This window comes from Thunnus albacares, chromosome 24, assembly GCF_914725855.1.
Source record: "Thunnus albacares chromosome 24, fThuAlb1.1, whole genome shotgun sequence".
NCBI lineage: Eukaryota > Metazoa > Chordata > Actinopteri > Scombriformes > Scombridae > Thunnus > Thunnus albacares.
This window is the reverse complement of record NC_058129.1, coordinates 12,830,086-12,847,641: the sequence shown is the minus strand read 5'-3', so window position 1 is coordinate 12,847,641 and position 17,556 is coordinate 12,830,086. Positions and strand designations below refer to the sequence as shown.

The window sequence follows — 17,556 nt, the reverse complement described above, 5'->3', positions numbered from 1 at the left end:
TCACATTAGTTCCTATTGTAATGAAATCTTGGCAGTGCCCGACACTGAATGACAGATTACGCCACGGTTCAATCACGCAAGTGTGGGTGTGGGGACGGTGGCGGCGGCGGTGGCGGTGGCGGCGGTGGAGGGGATATGGAGAGGGGGGTCAATTGGCTTTTGTTGAAAAGTGTGGCTCTCCCAAGTCTCTGCATAAATCATTTGTATCATTTTCAGTCCTTTTAACTAACAGCGCCACTTTCATCAAGGGTTTGTGCCGTTGCTCTCTAATTGTTTTGATGTGAGAGCTATTGTCTAAAGAGAGAGAATGAATAGAGTGTAATGATTAATGTGCCATATTTAAAGACACGTGGCATGGCTGTGGAGCAGTAATTTAGCGGTTCCTTTTTCCTTTCTCTCTGTCTGTCATCGCTCGTCTCGAAATGTGGGTGTATTTGTGTGTGTGTGTATGCGGTGTTGTATGCGGCTAAGCGTGTGCTCCTGTGTGTGTCGTGTGTGTGTACTTGCATGAGTGCAGTTAAGCACTATTTCTTGGCGCCGCTCAGATCTTTGAAACCCAACTGTGTTAATCATGGTTTATGTGTGGGAGACATCAAACCTCCCTCTACTTCGCCTTCCTCACCCGCTGGGTTACACACACGCTGAACACACACAAACACACACACACACACACACACACGCGCACACAAATCTCTCAAGGGCACCTTCGCCATAGTCCCCTTCATTTACAAGGCTGACCACGGGCGATCAGTTATACACTGTGGTTTCTCTCTATTGGAAAGATGAATCACTTTATCTAACCTAGACATTTTTACAGGAAGTATAACAACTCCTCACACGTCAGCACAGTATGTTTTCGCCACAACGTGATATCCTCATACTGACAGGCCTCTTGCATATCCAGAACATCCTAGCAGGGAGCCCTAGCACATCAGGGAAAAAAAAGGGGGACTGGAGACACTGATTAATTCGCAGCCTTTAATTGTGCAACCAGACTAACGTTGCTGACTCTGATGAAGACTCAGTGGGGTTTGCTGTCTTCGCGCTAAGAAGCACCTGATTCAGCTGCATTTAGCTGGAAGATGCCTGTTTCAGACCTAGCACTTCATTTGTGCCCAGAGGCTTTCAGGGCAAAAGAAATCACCATCATCTTTATATCTGGTGTCTCGAAGGCCAGCCCGCTGGTGGATTTAACTTCAAAATAACTCCAGACTTTTTAACAGCGAGGTGAACAGCTCTGTGCTTCAATCCAGGATAAAATGAGCAGTCATATCGAGAGAAGTCTGTCTGTTGGTCTCCAGACAGAATGAAGTAGACAGTGTAGCACAATGAAAGAGGTGAGAGAAGGAGGAGAGATGAATAGGTAATTACATTTTTTTCACTGGTGGCATCCCTGCTGGTTTGTGATTCATTTTGGGGGAAATCCTGGTATATTTTTATAATACAGTAAATATGTTTTTTTTTTCAACATACATGTTACAAGTTTGTTGTTGTGGTTACATGTGTACAAGATATAATACATGGCCAAAAGTATGTGGAAAACAGAACAAAGTATGTGATAAACACGGGCATCAATCTACTGTTAGACAGCCGCTACTCTTCTGGGAAAGCTTTCCACGAGATTTTAAAACCTCGCTGCAGAGATTCAACCAGAAGAGTGTTCAAGGCTTTCAACAAATTATTGCCAAAAAGTTGGAGACAGTCTCTGAAATATCATTTTATACTTCAGCATACAGGTTTCTCTTAACTGAAAATACAGCTCCAGATATGTGAAAAGTGGTGTCTACATACTTTTGGACATATGGTGTACATCGTTTGGCCCAAAGAGGGCGCTCTAAATAAATCTGTAGAGCCCGCAACATGCATTACTTTTACACTACTGGTCTAATTTAAATGAAACGTGGAGGATGATGCATCTTGTAAATGTTCGACCTAAAGTGGTGCATATGGAGTCGCACGTCACATGTCACACGCGCTTGTAGAGGTTTAGTTTCTGGAAACACTTGACCTTACTGCACTCATTTGTTTCAGGTCCATTGGCTTCCTTTCTTTGTCATGGTTGCCTGCTCCCACCGACGACAGCGTTAACAAACGCGGCGTGAGGTGTCTTCATCCATGTGGAACCCGCATGGAGCCCACTTTCACTGTTTACACAAATCCGACCTTTATGCTAATTACTTTTATGATGATAAAGAGACCAAGATGAGGAGAAGGAGAGGGAGAAACAACTCTCCCCGCCCCTGCAAACAAACACACATGCACACACACACACACACACACACACGCTCCCCCTTTCTTTATGCTGATCACAGCTTTCACAATTAGACAAACTGTGATAACGCCGTTTATGCAGCGGGGAGATCCATAGCAATTATGCTTGGAGGGCATTTCTCCTCCGGCGCAGGGTGTCGGATGTTGCTTCCCCTTCACACAGACGTCTACTAACTATACACTAATACACACACACGCTGTTCAATTCACAACTCCTCTTGGGAGGTGAGTTGGGCAAGGGTGCGTCCTCGATTCCCCGTTGGTCCGCGTTTAGTGATGCCACAGAGACAATGAAACAAAGGGAATTCATCATAAAAAAGAAAGAAAAGTGCAAAAACAATGAATATCCAAAATATGTGTATAGAAGCAGGGCAGTTTTCAGGGGGATATGGTAGTGTTATCATGTCCATATATACATAGATTGATGTTTTTGAAGATATTTTGAAGAAAAACTCCTTAAACAGCATCTAAGCTAAGCATATGCTGTCAGATTGCTACAGGAACCAAAGCTCGTTTTCCAATTGCGAGCAAGGCAAGTGGGTTACTGATGAACGAATGAGAGCTGGTGTGTTATTTTCTTCAGCTCCCTCAGTCTGGAGTACGCATTACCTTCTTATTCACACCAGAACTGCTTCGCAATTTGAGGAAAACAAACACTGTGGGTTCTGAAGACAACATCATTTCTATTTTATGACTGTGCCTCGCCAGCTATTCCCTGACTGAAGTTAACTTTTCAGCTGCGTGACACTCGGTAAGGTGAAGCACACTCCTTGCCCCCTCCCACATGTGCGTCTGACTCAGTGTTTTGTGCAAAATCAATGTTTCATCCGGAAAAAAGGAGAAGGGGGGGGGGGGGGGATTTTTGTTTTTCAGGATGTTGTCAGGATGAAGTAACTGATTGCGTGATTTGTTGATTTGTGAAACAGTCGATGAAAACATGACTTTTTGATTAATAATGTACTTGAGAGAAACATAAAAACATAACTCCCCTACATACACAGTTGTCAGTATTTATCCATCTGGACACTAGTTAGTGCATCCAGTGTTTCTGCCCACTAATCCACCATCCCCAAGGGCCTCGCTTGATGAAGATCGACGCATCACGCCGCCCCTCCCCACAGCCGTCCCTCAATACACACACACACACACCTCGCTCTCCTCTTCATCCACTGCCTTGGTGCGTAGTCACGCCTGGTGCAGCATGAGCTTTTTGTGTGTTGGGAGGAAAGAGAAGATAGACTCTTTTGATCACAGGATGCATCCTGCCTGCTGTTCCTCCTGCATCCCGCATCAACAGCCGAGGCAGTTGTTTCTCTGAAGGACACAAGATTAGAAGTTTGCATTGAAATAATGCGGTGAAGAGTAGCAGTGGTGCCTTGAGGGTGATGGATGGGCAAATCATTTATTTACACATGAGCAGGGTTCTACTGTCAGTCAGTTTTAGATTTTCCACAAACTTTTTTTTTTTTTTCCTTATTTAGCAGGACTAAAACTTGGTGCCATTTTCTAATATGGCTTAGAGAACTTTTCAAGTTACCAGGTTGTAAAAACCAATGGCTTTTTAATAGCTCATAAATCATTGAAAGTCCCCCTCCACTCAAAAATGTGTTTTGCTTATTGTTACTTGGTTTGGATGTTTGAGCTTCACCGTGTAAAATGATTTATGTGCAGAATTTGACACTAGAAGGATGTTTTCACATTCATCTGATGAAGGCGGAAAGTTTCTCTGTGCTCACCAGAAATCTGACTTTAAGGGGCGGGATCTACGAGCAGGATTTGTGACATCACAATGAGGTTGGAAGCCAATCGTGGGCCATTATTCAGCTTACACAAGTGTGATGTGGAAACTTGAAGACTCCAGTACACATACACTGAGAATGGACATCTTGTGTCCAGCAGTTAAACTTTTGAAATGGAAAATATTTGTGTATTTATTTGTGTATTCATAGATTCTGGATTTTTTTTAATGAGGAAGAAGGAGGAGGTGTCATTTTAAGGATTTTAATGAGGTAATTGGACTTTTGTGTGGAAAAACCAAATTAGACACACATTATTATTCCAAGCAGAGTATTTTTATATATCTTCAAACATGTCTGGAGGGGATCTTTAATTAATTAATCATTCATAACAATAAGTTTAAGCTTACTAAGTAGGCTTTACTACAAGGTAGCAACCAAAACCTTGAAGGAAAATTTTGTTTTACTGCAACTTGGGCCTTATTTTAATAGTTTTGACTATCCCTACCATATTGATATTACTAATAACATGCAGCAGTCGGATGATCAAACAAGTTTTAAACAGCCAAACTTATTTGGAAGAGGACATGAAAGCAAACTGGAATTGTCATCATTAATCACAGTTCACAGACCAGCTTCATCCATCCTTTGAATGCACACACTTTTCTTTTGCATTGCATTACATTACATTACTTTTGCCAACGTTATAGTTGAACTCACTTTCAGTTTTACTTCCAATTTAAGCGGCTAAGATAATCTTACATAACAGTTTTTTTTTTTCATGTTTTTTTTTTTATAGTAGCAATGTACCAATGTTCTCATATCTTAGCAATACTTTGGTGAGTGCAACATCATCTTCACTGACAGTAATGATGGGCCCAAACTACAAAAGTAAAGGCACGGAGTACAGTAAATTGTAATAAAGCAGAAATTTCCCCTGTCAGAACCCTTGCCCTGAGGAAATTTCCTATCCAATTTGTGCCCCTTTTTCCATATTGGATGAACCTAGAGTAGTTCTCTTAACAATATTTGTGTCCACAATACATAATCTGCATTTAAGGATTCCACGTGTCTGTCCCCTCTGTTGCTGTGTTTAGCAGCTGCTCGGGTGCCCATTCCCCTGCTTCCTCCCCCTATAATTCTCGGGCCGGCTGTCTCAGATTGATGCTGAGTGCATCGCTCCCAGATGTGGTTATTCGTGCCTCCGCCGTTATTCTGTTTGGGAAACTGTGTTGGTATTGATAGAGGCTCCATCTGCACGCTGCCTAATAAATGCTAAGAGTATAGAGGGAGTCAATCTCTGTCTGCGTTTGCATCTGTTAAAGTAACACTAGAATGGACCCTCTATATTTTGATAAGATCAATAGAGACCTCTTTCATCTCTCCTCACTTATCTGGCTGCACAAAAAAAAAAAAAAAACACAGATCTCTTTCTCTCTCTCTTGTTTTCTCTTTCACTCTCACACTCTCTCTTTCATTGCCGTCCAGCGCATTGATGTTACAGATATGAAAACCTATCCAGCAACAATCCCCCTGATCTCCTGGCTGATATATCACAAGCAATGCCTCTCTCGTCTGATTCCAGCAGCAATAAAACACAATATTCTTCTTAACATGCCTACAGACACTGCAGTTTTTCTCCCTTCATATATTTGACAGATAAAACAAATCTTTATTCTCATAAAGTGTGCACTAAAAAAGAATGAGTTTTTCCCCGCAATTTCTCCTCAGTGGCTGCAGAGTACACAGTGCCATCTAATGAAGGTTCTGTATATTTTCTGAAATGAATGTGCCTGACTAACCACGTACACTGCTCACTTAAATCCACAGTTACCCTATCCAATTTGCTGAAAAACATGCACCTAACCAACCATTCAGTGCACATTACCACCTGACCAGGGAGCTGTGCATGCTCTGAAATCATCACACCTGACCAGACAATGAAAAGCACCATCTGACCAGCATTGTTCCTATTTTTTCCTGAGTAGGATCAAGTAAATGGGATATGTCTAATACCCAGTGACTTTGTAAGTCCTTTGAGCTTGCCAGGATCCCTTCTCCAACGCCTTTAGATGCAGGAAAAATCTCAATAGCCTTAACTAATGAAGCATCAGTCTCTCCAGAAAACAATGCTCCAGGAAATTCTGTTTTTTATTTATTTATTTTTTTTTTTTTGTGGGACTGCCTAATTGGACAGAGACCTGCTGGTCAGAGCCTCGCAGTGGGTTTCATTCCAGTGACGGGCGGGAGGCTCCATGACTGAATCCAGATCCTCTTCCCTTCCTAATCACCAGCTAAAGGAGAGTGGAAATTTGCCCTCTGGCGGGAAATAAGACCAAAGTACCTGCCATGCCTTCGTTAGCTGTCTTTCTGTGCCCGGGCTGATGAAATCGAGGTCTGAATGTACTAATGAGAAATCAATGAGTGCACGGCAAGAACCCCGAGGCTCCCCTGCTCCTGCGGTGTCATTCTTTTATTCCCCGCACACACGCCCTCTCTGTTCCTGTCTTTCTCACTTTATCTCGCTTTCCCCTTTCACTTTCGCCTTCACTGCGTGGCGGCTTTTTGTCATATTTCTCAGAATTTACTTTATTGCGATAAACATCATATGTCTTCCTTTGAAATAAAGATCAGAGTGGCTTATTTACTTTACTGGCCTATTTCTGCTGCAGAAATCCAGAGCTTTGAGGGAGTGTCTGTGTGTGTGTATGTGTGTGATGGAAGTGGTGTTTCAACCATGCGTAAATGCTCCAAATGTCTGAGCATGGCTGTGATGGCGATCCTGCTATCTGCACCCTGCACTGTATCTGTAAACTAACAGATATGTTTTTTGAAAGAAAATTGCTTTCACCGAAACAAATCACCCAACTGACAGGAGGGGACTGTCGAAAGAAAAATTCCTTTTTGAAATGCTGTTATTTAGCGCAGGAGGCCCGCATGTGTTATGCTCTGTCATAAACTGCAGCCAACTTCCAGTTTTGTTTCCTTTTCTGTTATCAGAATGTGTAAAAACACTCCAGAAAGTAGTCATTTGATGGATTTCAGTCTCTTTCTGTAACAACTGTGGAGAAAAATAGCCGCGGGTTGTCTTAACAATTTCGATACCTACACTGCATTTACAGCTCATACTGCAACACCATCTGTGAGTTTCACTCTTGAGGGATATTAATTATGAATACTATGACACTGACATGATGATCACTCTTTTTTTGTTGTTGTCTGTTCTCCTCTAGGTAAGCCATGCATCCCCTCTCTTCCTCCTCCCTCTGAATGCAGCTGCAGAAGGTGCCCCTGCAATAGTCATGAGTAATGTATGGCTTATTTATTGTGATTCATCCTAATTATGTATGAGCATCATATGGTAAATCTGGTTTATGCCATAATTCATGAAACACTATGGGTTATTCATTGTGTTTATGGTCTCACATAGTTGATTGGAATGCAAATTCAATCATTACTTGCTGAGTGAGAGATAAAAAGGGGAAAAAAGGCAGTGGGCGGGTGTAATAGTTACTGATTTGTTGACTGCAAACAATCCCCTTGCATGCTTAAATATGGTTTATTTGCAGATTTCGGTGCATTTGCATTTCTGAAATCATTTTCTGTGTTTCTTCAAGAAAGTACGAAGTGGTAAACTATTGGTATCGCTCTTTAATAACTTTAAATGTAGGTTATGTCACACATTGTTCGCCTTTTAAAACATTCCTAAAATGTGCTATGACTTGAAACAATGCAAACAAGTCTGTAAAGTACTTTTTTCTTTTTTTACTGCTTCAGTTGTATAGTTACACATTAATGCATCAATATTAACAATCCAATTATGTATATGTAATGATAAAACAAAGTGGTATTTTCTCAGCAGAACCTTTGATGCTTAAAGGGGCTATATGTAAGAATTTTAGTTTAAAAATATTAAAAAATTAACTAAAATTATCAAAAGAATGTGAAGAAATAACAGTTTTGACGTCATATTAAAGACATCTGTGTATTGTGTTGCAGAGATATCTACTGAAGTTAGCACACTAACCAGCTGGCCCCGTCTGTCTTGTCTCGTTTGTACATTAAAAGGCAATAGTGAGTCACTGTAGCATCCACTCAGTCCAACATGAGAGGATGAATGCCCTTGGGGCAGCGCTACTTCCTCTTTCAGGTTAGATTTATTCAAGCAAACGTTAGCTCAGTGTTAGCACTGAATTGATATTGCTATCATAGTTAGTCAAAGTCCTAGTTACTTAGTTTGCTAGCTAGCAGATCACTGATGATATTGATTCGATGCTAAGGTAGTGTAAAGTAACGGACATCCCAACCTCCTGGTGATATGCTGCCCACAGTTGGTTTGGAGTGTGGAGTATGAATTAAACAGGTGGCCAGTTCTTACATATAGCACCTTTTAAGCACACTTTGCTCATAACACTTATACTTTGACTGTCAAATGATAGATTTGACCTGTAATGGAGTATTTTTACATTGTAGCACTGGTACTTTTACTTAAGGAAAGGATCTCAGCTCCTCTTCCACCACTGGTCCTTTTAACACAGGTCTAGATCCTTCATTTTGACGTGGCACAATGGAAAATCAACCCGAAACATCAGCTGTCAGAATCATGACAGAACAGTGACGAACCTGCTAATTGTCCCACAAGAATCTGTTTCTTTCGAGAACATTTTTTGCCTGCCAAACATTTCTCAAATGGCAATCATTCCCACAATGCTGTGATAGTGTGCCAGTCAAAAACATACACTTAACATGACAATTGCGGGCACCTTTCTGTGCAGCGCAGATAACAGTGAGGAAATGAACTGACCCCCATCCTCCCTGTGTTTCCATCAGCAATTAATTAATACCTGCCAAACATTTGAACCTCTCAGCTGCTTTTCATTTTTGTCTAATTATGGAGCCGTTTGACTCTATAGATGTTTGCATGTGTGCACACCCACGCACAGTTTTGCATCCTCTCTTTCTCTTACTTGCATATACTCTCACACACACACAGAGAAAAAGCTGCTCTGTGGTGGATTTTGAGGTGATTAGCCGTGCAGCATTAAGCGGTAGCCTTGGCTGGCCCTCCTGATGTCGCAGTCAAAGCGGGGTCACTGTGGCCCGGGTTACACCAAGGCCGCCATCAATACACTATTAAACCCATTTGCTCCTCTTCGATCTATTTTGATGTGGGCTTCATTGGCCTGTTCTCTATAACAGTAAAGATCATACCCGCGAGAGTCAAGTCCTCAGTGGCGACAGTCGTTTACATATTTCTTTTGAAAGGTGGATATTCACTGCACCATTTGTGGAGTTAATGAGGCTCTAAGTCGCTGTCAAAGTCAAATTTTCAGCCAGATTTCTCTCCTCTCACACTGAACTTTTAAATTTATGAGGGATCACCAAATGAGGGCTTAAAGAGAGTAAGATTCAGTTTAAGATCTTGCTGTAATATTTATGCAACTATTTTTCATTTACCTGATTATCATTTCTTACTATTTAAACTCTCAAGAATAGTTCAAATCAGGCCAAGCTATCATGTTGACTTAAAAGGAGTCTGTTAACACCAGCACGCTGTGTACTGCTGAACAGAATATTTAATGCATGCTCTGACTTTACTACTAGTCTGAAAAAACACTATTGCTCTCAGGTATATTGATGGAAAATGTAACCTAGAGCTTGTGGCAGACTAGTATGCCTCGCGCTTGAGTGACTTCTTCTGTATTGAGTATCAGTGCACATTGTGTTTTCTTTTTGCCTCTGGGCACTCAGGGCTCTAAACAACGTCGACCCTATAACTCCCTCAAGCACTGCAGACTAAAAAAGGTGTTATACGCAGTCATGGAAGTTCATAGGATGGATTGTCATAGAATTCTGTACAGACATTCACATTCCCCAGAGGGTTAACACTAATGGTTTTGATGATCCCCTGACTTTACCTCTAGCACCATCAGCAGGTTTCTGGTTTGCAGTGAAATGCTTTGACCAAAGTATTGAATGGAATACCTAAAATTTGGTACAGATAATGTATCCATGGTCGTCACAGGATGAATCCTACTGACTTGACCACTGACCTTACCTTGAGTGCCACCAGCAGGTGAATGTTTTCACTTATTCTGGGAAATATCTCAATTTATACAAGGATTGGCACAACATTTGGTGCAGATTTGGTGCATCACTGTTCCCAGATGATGTGCCCCAACTTTGCCATGTTTTAGGTATACGTTTTTTAGCCATGCTATCAGCATGACTCTATGGATGGCAATGCTTGTCTGTTGGTTGGTCCACCACTTTGGTCCAGATTGAAATATCTCAATAACTATTGAATGGATTGCCATAACATTTATGTACAGGCACTGATGGTTCCCAGTTGATGTGTCCCAACGAGCTTGGTGATGCCATGACTTCCTGTAGTGCCACCATGAGGTTCGTTTTCCTGGTTTTTAGGGAATTATTGGATGGATAACTATGAAATTTGGTTTAGACATACCTGGCCCTCTCTGGATGAATTGTAAAAACTTTGGTGATTCTTTAACTTTTTATCTAGCATCATTATCAAGTTAAAACTTTGATTTATGACTTAATACTTGCGGAACTAGTTACATTCCCATCAGGATCAGCTATACTTTGTGTTTAGTTCTAAACACTAAACACGAAGTACAAGTAGAAGGGATAGTGTGTTCTTATAGGAGATTAACAAATATTTGAATTCTAAAAGAGACTAAAGACTGTTATCTGGCTCATAGATGAAAATTTAATGATGCCTGTAGAGAGTTCATTAACTCTCAAATTCAAGGAGTTCTAATATTTTATTTCCAAACTAGAAATGACACTCTTGCTGTGTGACAATGAAATTATCTAAGGCACAAGGAGTTCTTTAATATTTGATTTCTTTGGAACTTTGTATCTGTCTTTCTTCCTCTCTCTGGCTGTGCCAGACAGTCGGAAAGCGTTTAGTAATACAGACTGAACTTGCAAAGGTCATTGGATTTGTTATTTCAAACCAGAAATCCAATAGTAACCCTTTTTTTAAAAAATGTGGCCAGAAATATTCCAGACAGCCTCCCTCCAAACTTCAAATCATACAGTGAATTTCAATGCTTCACAAACAGTTCAGAGGGGCAGACAGAGGATGCAGCAGAGGAGAAAGGATATAAAAAAAGGCCAAAAGGAGAAAATTGATTTCAAGTCCATGCTTCAGGTGTAGCTCAGGATGGACAGATAGCATTTTAATACAGTGTAGCTGATGCCAGTGAAGCTAATGTTGAACTTGAGTTTAAAAGTGGATTTTTATGCTTTGGTGCAAAATGAAGATGTCATTAGAGAAGCTGCTTTTACAGGACAGTTTACCAAGTATGGCCTGTGAAGCTGTGATTAAACTGGTCCCAGTGGTCGGAATAGCAGTTCATTTAACAAAATTGATTCTTGTGGACTGTAATGAATCAATTAAGGGCTTATTCCTTTGGTTCACCTTTGAGAAAATGATTGTTGTTTCAGGAGTAGTCAACCAGAACTGAAGTGACTCTTTTCCAAAACTGTTTAATCTAATTCAATTTCATTTCCACAAAAAAAAAAAATCATATTTCTGAACAAAAATAACAATGGATTTCTGAATTAACCCATCCCATAGATCTTACTTCAGGACTTCTTGAAGAATTAAGGAATTACTCTATTGGGGAAACCCCACTGTGCTAATACAAAACCCTCCTTCTTACCAAAACAACACAGTTCAGTATGAGAGTGTACTCAGTGGAGTCAAGGTCTTGCCCCTGTCCTAATATCCAGTCCCATATTGATTTATTTGTTAAATCTTACAGATAAATGCTTTAAAGTGGCAATTCCATGATTTTATATTGCACCTCTATAAAGTTAGGGGACTCATGAGAGAAAGACCTTTTAAATAATCGTTAACGTCAAAGCAGCAGAGCCTTGGATATCTGGACTTTTAATCTCAAGCAGGTCCTCAAAATACTGGATCCTATATTTCAATATGCGATTCACATCATCTTTTATAAGACTCTCCTTGCCTGATAAATGCCCAAATCTTTTGAACTCCATGCCCCCATTTCGTAATACAGGCTTTCTGGTAATAAAAATAACCTAAAATAACCCTGATTACATCATGAGACCAGAGGCACAGGGGTTATGATACAGCTGTTTTTTTACAAGAAGAATATTAGTTTTTGGGATGAGTAAACTGAACTTGATGTGTAAAATCAGCAGAGCGCTCCTTTAACGATGTAGCTTGCAAGCACCTTTTGCTGGTGTTTGAATTGCTTTAACTCGCACAAATTCCTCAAAGGAAAAAAAGAAAAAGAGAAAATTAAAAATCCTGTTTGCTTTGGCAAGAGTGCATTTGGCAAAAACATCTCACACATAACTGAATCAAGTGAAGAAACTGCGTGTCAACAGTTTTTTGAGCAGCTGTTTGCCGATTCTCTTTGAGCCCAGATTGACCCTTCATGAAGTTTCAAAACCAGGAACATAAGTGGTGTTTTCACAGTATGTTACCCCCTAGCTACCATGTTAAAGTCTAAGAGACGTCCCCTGTGACTCTGCAACTTCAAGCCATGTCTAGAAATCAAACACATCGAGGAGCGAGCTCACATGTTCTGCCACCCGGCAGTCTCACAAAAATCAAGAGAGGCAGGGTTCAGAGCAGGGGAAATATACTTCCTGTCTTTGCCAGTTTTCAGCATGGTATACATTAATTCAAAGTCAAAGAGGGGAAGCGGTGGAATTAAAGCACCGGCATCCCCTAAGGACAATAAAGAATTGAGGTGTTAGGGAAGAGGGGGAGAGAGACCGTGGAAAGAGAACAAGGGTGATGAAGTAAAAAGGAGGGAAAAGTAATACAGAGGTGGAAATCTTTTACTATGCTCATTCTCTTCTGTAAGGCGGCTCCCATGGCAGAGAGACAAAGAGGGCATGTGTGGAATAGCTGATGAGCCCCCCGCTGCTATTGCACAGACAGACAATGACTCCTCCATATTGCCCAGAAAGGCTGTAAAAACGCTGGTCATCAGTTCAGAGATGACGGCGGTGAACTTTTGGCCCTGCCATGACCAATGGGCTGGAGTGGGCCCACACTGAGCTGAGACGGACCACCTTAAATCAACTTTCTAGGGATCAAAGACACAGATTTTGCTGCTGGCTGTTCAGGGTGTGTAGAGATAATGGTGGATTGGAGTTTGGTGACTGTTGCTGAGTTTTCACACAAGTTAGCTTAGAAAAGACCAAACGAAACTCATTATTGCATCTCATTTTCAACATATATTTTGCTTTAAATTGTACTTTCTCCAATTTATCAATCACTTTCAGTAGATAAAGAGTCTGAAAGTCATCCTGAAATGTCTTTTCAGTGCAACTTTTGTGGTTGAATGTGCCAGACTGGATCCTAGCTTGACAGTATATTGTTATGCAAGTCTCCCAAAATTAATAACACAATAAGTTGTTTGTCACTGCCCTCTAAAACCATTACAGATGATGATGGAAAAACTATTCATATTACTGTTTTCTGATCTGCTTTATGGTGTTTTATGGTTTAAAAATACAATCCCCTCATTCATTTATTTCATTGTTTTTATAGGGACACATACAGTATATAGCAGGGTCTAATGCTACATACAACCTAGTTTGCATTGCTCGTCACTACTAGGCTTTTACGTGCTATGTTAGCCAATTAAATATATTAAAGTGTACATTTGTGGTAAATTATTTGGAACATCAGTGACACATTTCTGCAGTTTATCTTGTGATTGTCGCACCAAAAGATGTGTAATGTTTTCTTCAAACTCATTTATTTATCACTTAAACTCTTGGTAAGAGAAAGTTTTGTGGTGCTACTGTATAGCAGTATTATTTTTTTGTCACTTTGACATACAGAGTGATTCATAATTTATTACTCATGGTTAGTTAATTAGTCCTAAATACTGTAGGTGAAGAGTCCTCGGAGGCACGCCTTTATTATGAATGGCTGTAGAGGGAAAACTTTTTTTTTTCTCTCGACTGTTTTTGCAGCATTTCAAAAGTTAAGGTGAAATTTGCATACCGTCAGAGTGCGATAAAGTCAATGTGAGTCTTGGGAGGTCTTAGTAATGGTTGCCTCTCCTCTCTTCTGCTCTCTTCCTGCTTTGACATCGCGTCCCAGCGGAGCTCCACCAGGTCCACTCATAAAAGAACAAGTGTGCCTGTCCATATCTTTGACAGCCACACAGGCTGAACAAAGACACGCAAACACGCACGCACACATTCCGGCGTACACTTGTCATAGTAGTCTCACTTGATGCAATCCCTTGATACAACCCACAGATAACCGTGAAAAGTGTTTTACTCAACCCCTTAAAATACACACACACACACACACACACCTGACACACAGGAAGACCAAGCATATTATATCAGCCCTCTCTAGAGTCAAATCCACTTGAGGCTATCTGAATGAAAGTCCAAGAGGCCCAAAAATAAACTGTTTAATGTGCCAGGAAGCAGAGCCTCTTCATATGTAGGCCTGTGTATTGCTATTTAAAATGTTTGGCTCTGGACCAATAACGATGAGTGACCGCGGAGTGGCTTTGGGCTGTGTTTGTGCAGTAACTTAACATCTACAGTCCTGGGAGATTGGGGGGAAGAAGGGGATGAGGGAAGGGAGGAATGCGGCGCATCATCCATGCCCTGCCCTCTCTCTCTCTTTCCCATCCTTCCTTCCATCCCTCCCTTTGTCTCCACAGGCGAACTGCAAAGTGATGATCTCCCTCTTTTTCTTTTCCCCCCACCTTCTCCCTCCCTCTGTCTCAGCCTCCTCCGCTCCCCAGCAGCCGAGGCATTCACGCGCCACATAATTGCTCCCTTTCTCTCCCAGCCCCTCTCTCTTGCAAGGTCACTCCTCTCCCATTGTGTTACCTCCCAAGTCACTCTCAAAAGGCTCATTCGGATCAGTTATGGGGCTTTTGTAAATATTTAGTGCGGGCATTTGCTGCGCACCACATCATTTTCACTTGCTATATAATTCACCGGAGGATTACCAGGCAGTCGGATCGCGTCCTTGATGCAGAGATGCAGCGGGGGCTGTGCATGTCCATCACTTCGGTCACAATAAATACATAAATACAATACATTACTCTTTGGTGGATAGACATTTATTTCAAATGATAGAATTACATACATATGTGTTTTTTGCAAGGTCACTTTGTTATTTTTATTTAAAAAATACTTAATCACTGTCGTAAATAGTAATTACAGTTGTTTAGTTCAGTGGTTCTCAAACGTTTTCAAGTCAAGGACCTTGAAACTGATAAGACGTTGTCCCAGGGACCCCATCTGATTAGATTTTTGCTTTTAGATGTTTCATTAGAGAAAGTGTATGAAACACAGCCAAAATAGTCATACATTCTGTCATGTTACTTATGGATGGAATTATAGTGAAAATAAATTACTCCCCTTTATGCTGGGGACCCCTGGAAAAGTGGAGTCCCTGGACTCCAATTTGGGACTCACTGATTTAGTCTGTCAGTATCAATATATAGAATGGTATTTAAAGGTACCCTGTGGAGTTTTCTTGTAAACAAAAAGTTATACATTTTGTGTTTCCTTGAAGCCTAATAAACACGTTGAATGTTTTTCCGTCTTCATAGAACGTTTGCTGAGCCAAACATTTGAAATCTGCTTTGTTTACATCCATGTTTGCTAGCTAGTAGTCTTCTTGATCTCTGCATTTGATCTCTAAATTTCTTGACACTCTTAAAAATATTGGTCCATAGTGCTACTATTGGTAAAAAAAAAAAAAACTCCACAGGGTTGTACCTTGAAAAGCCCTCTATAGAGCCAGTGTTTGGTTTGTCCATTCTGGGCTACTGTAGAAACATGGCGGTGCAACATGGCGGCCTCCATGGAAGAGGACCTGCTCCCTATCTAGATATGAAGGACGCATTCTAAGGTATTGAAAACACAACAAATTCTTATTTTCAGGTGATTATACACTGATTAAAACATACTTGAATGAATATTATATTCCATTTCTGCCAAGTCTATTCTGCTGGATGACACTAAATTCTGCACACTGCACCTTTAAGGCATAAGCTCTTTGTCAACAATTTTGTATATTATTTACAGTAGCATACATACTTTTTGATGACTTTAGTCTTGTGTCTTTGTATGTTATTGCTTGATTCATTTGTTGATTAGTTAATCTAAAGTACTTGCCAAACATTTAATAATCAGTTGATTACCATTAATATAATTTGTCATTCATGAAGCAAAAATGCTAATTATTGTCTTTTAAAATGCAAAAATGTCAAATATTTGCTGTTAACAACTTCTCCAATGTGAGAATTTGCGGCTTCTCTCTGTTTTGTATCATTGTAAAATGAATAAGTTTGAGATTTTGTCATTATCATGCAAATATCCTAATTATGTCATTTACAAAGCAAAAATGCTAAGTATCTGTTAGTTCCAGTATCCCAAATGTGAGAATGTGCTACTTTTCTCTTTTGTCATTGTAAATCATTTTGGGTTTAGAACTGTTGGTCGGACTTAAGAAGCCATTTGAAGACCAAATTCTTAATTGACTGATAATCATTAGTTGCAGCCCTAATGTTGTCACTGTTTTTGAAATGCTACTTTTAGACTAAAACAAGGCAGACTGGCCATTTTACTTGCATTCACTGTCTGGATGTTGGCTTTAAATAGTCTTTAGTATTACCATCATCATCATCTACAAGCATGATTAAACAACTCATAAACATGTAAAAATGGTAGCTGCAACTGTAATTATGATGTGTTTCTGTAACCGTACAGTAAGAACTTCATTTATTGAAGATTACAGACTTTGCATCGCTGTGTGTGTCCATGCAAGAATTCTAATGTGTGTACTTTGCCATTGGCGTGATACAAGTTCATGGAGGCTCAATAAATGGTGTGGTAAACTGTGTCAAGCGAAGCGCTCTCAGCGAGTGCATGAGATTGGTTGATAGATAGATTTCACACTCTGGTGGCTCACTCCTCATGTTGGCTTCACACCAGCTTTGGTGTTTTGTCAGGGAGCATAACAGGTGATTATTCCACTCGGCTTACACGGGGAGAGGGAGGGAGGCGGTGGCAACGTGGAGGAGGGGTGTATTGGGAAGGATAGCGAGAAGAGGATATAAAAGATGTTGGGAAGCAGATATGGAAAACCTGTGGTCCAGAGATGGGAATAACTAGCCTTAAAGGTGACTAATGGTGACATATTTGTCTTTGCATATTTCTTTGGTTAAAGTTGAAGCTTCTGTAGGTGGAGAAGCTTTTTATCAATGATCACTTGTGCTCACTACCCAGTTGTTCTACTTTTTTTTTTTTTTTTTTTTTTACAAGATCTTAATAAAGCACATAAAACACACAAACAGAATTTCATAAAGCCCTTGAGAGAACTCACAAACAAAGCTGAGATGACTGGTCACTGAATTAATATGGAAATTAATTAATAAAGAACCACTCTGATAACCATTTAAATCATTTTTTAAGAAAAATAAAACACCTCAGATGGGAGAATTTGCTGTTTTTCTCTGGTTTATATCATTTTTAAATGAAAAAT

At 40.4% G+C, this 17,556-nt stretch overlaps 1 protein-coding gene across 5 annotated transcripts in view; it reads left to right on the top strand.

Moving 5' to 3' along the window:
• LOC122976701 (receptor tyrosine-protein kinase erbB-4-like) overlaps nt 1-17,556 on the top strand; it is a 270,744-nt gene that overhangs the window by 64,182 nt on the left and 189,006 nt on the right. Inside the window, exon 2 of one of the 5 annotated variants that reach the window (XM_044345335.1) lies at nt 7,241-7,318. The exons of the other annotated variants lie outside the window; for them this stretch is intronic. The gene's annotated coding sequence lies outside the window, so the exon portion shown is untranslated. The remainder of the gene's footprint in view (nt 1-7,240; nt 7,319-17,556) is intronic. 5 annotated transcript variants of the gene reach the window in all.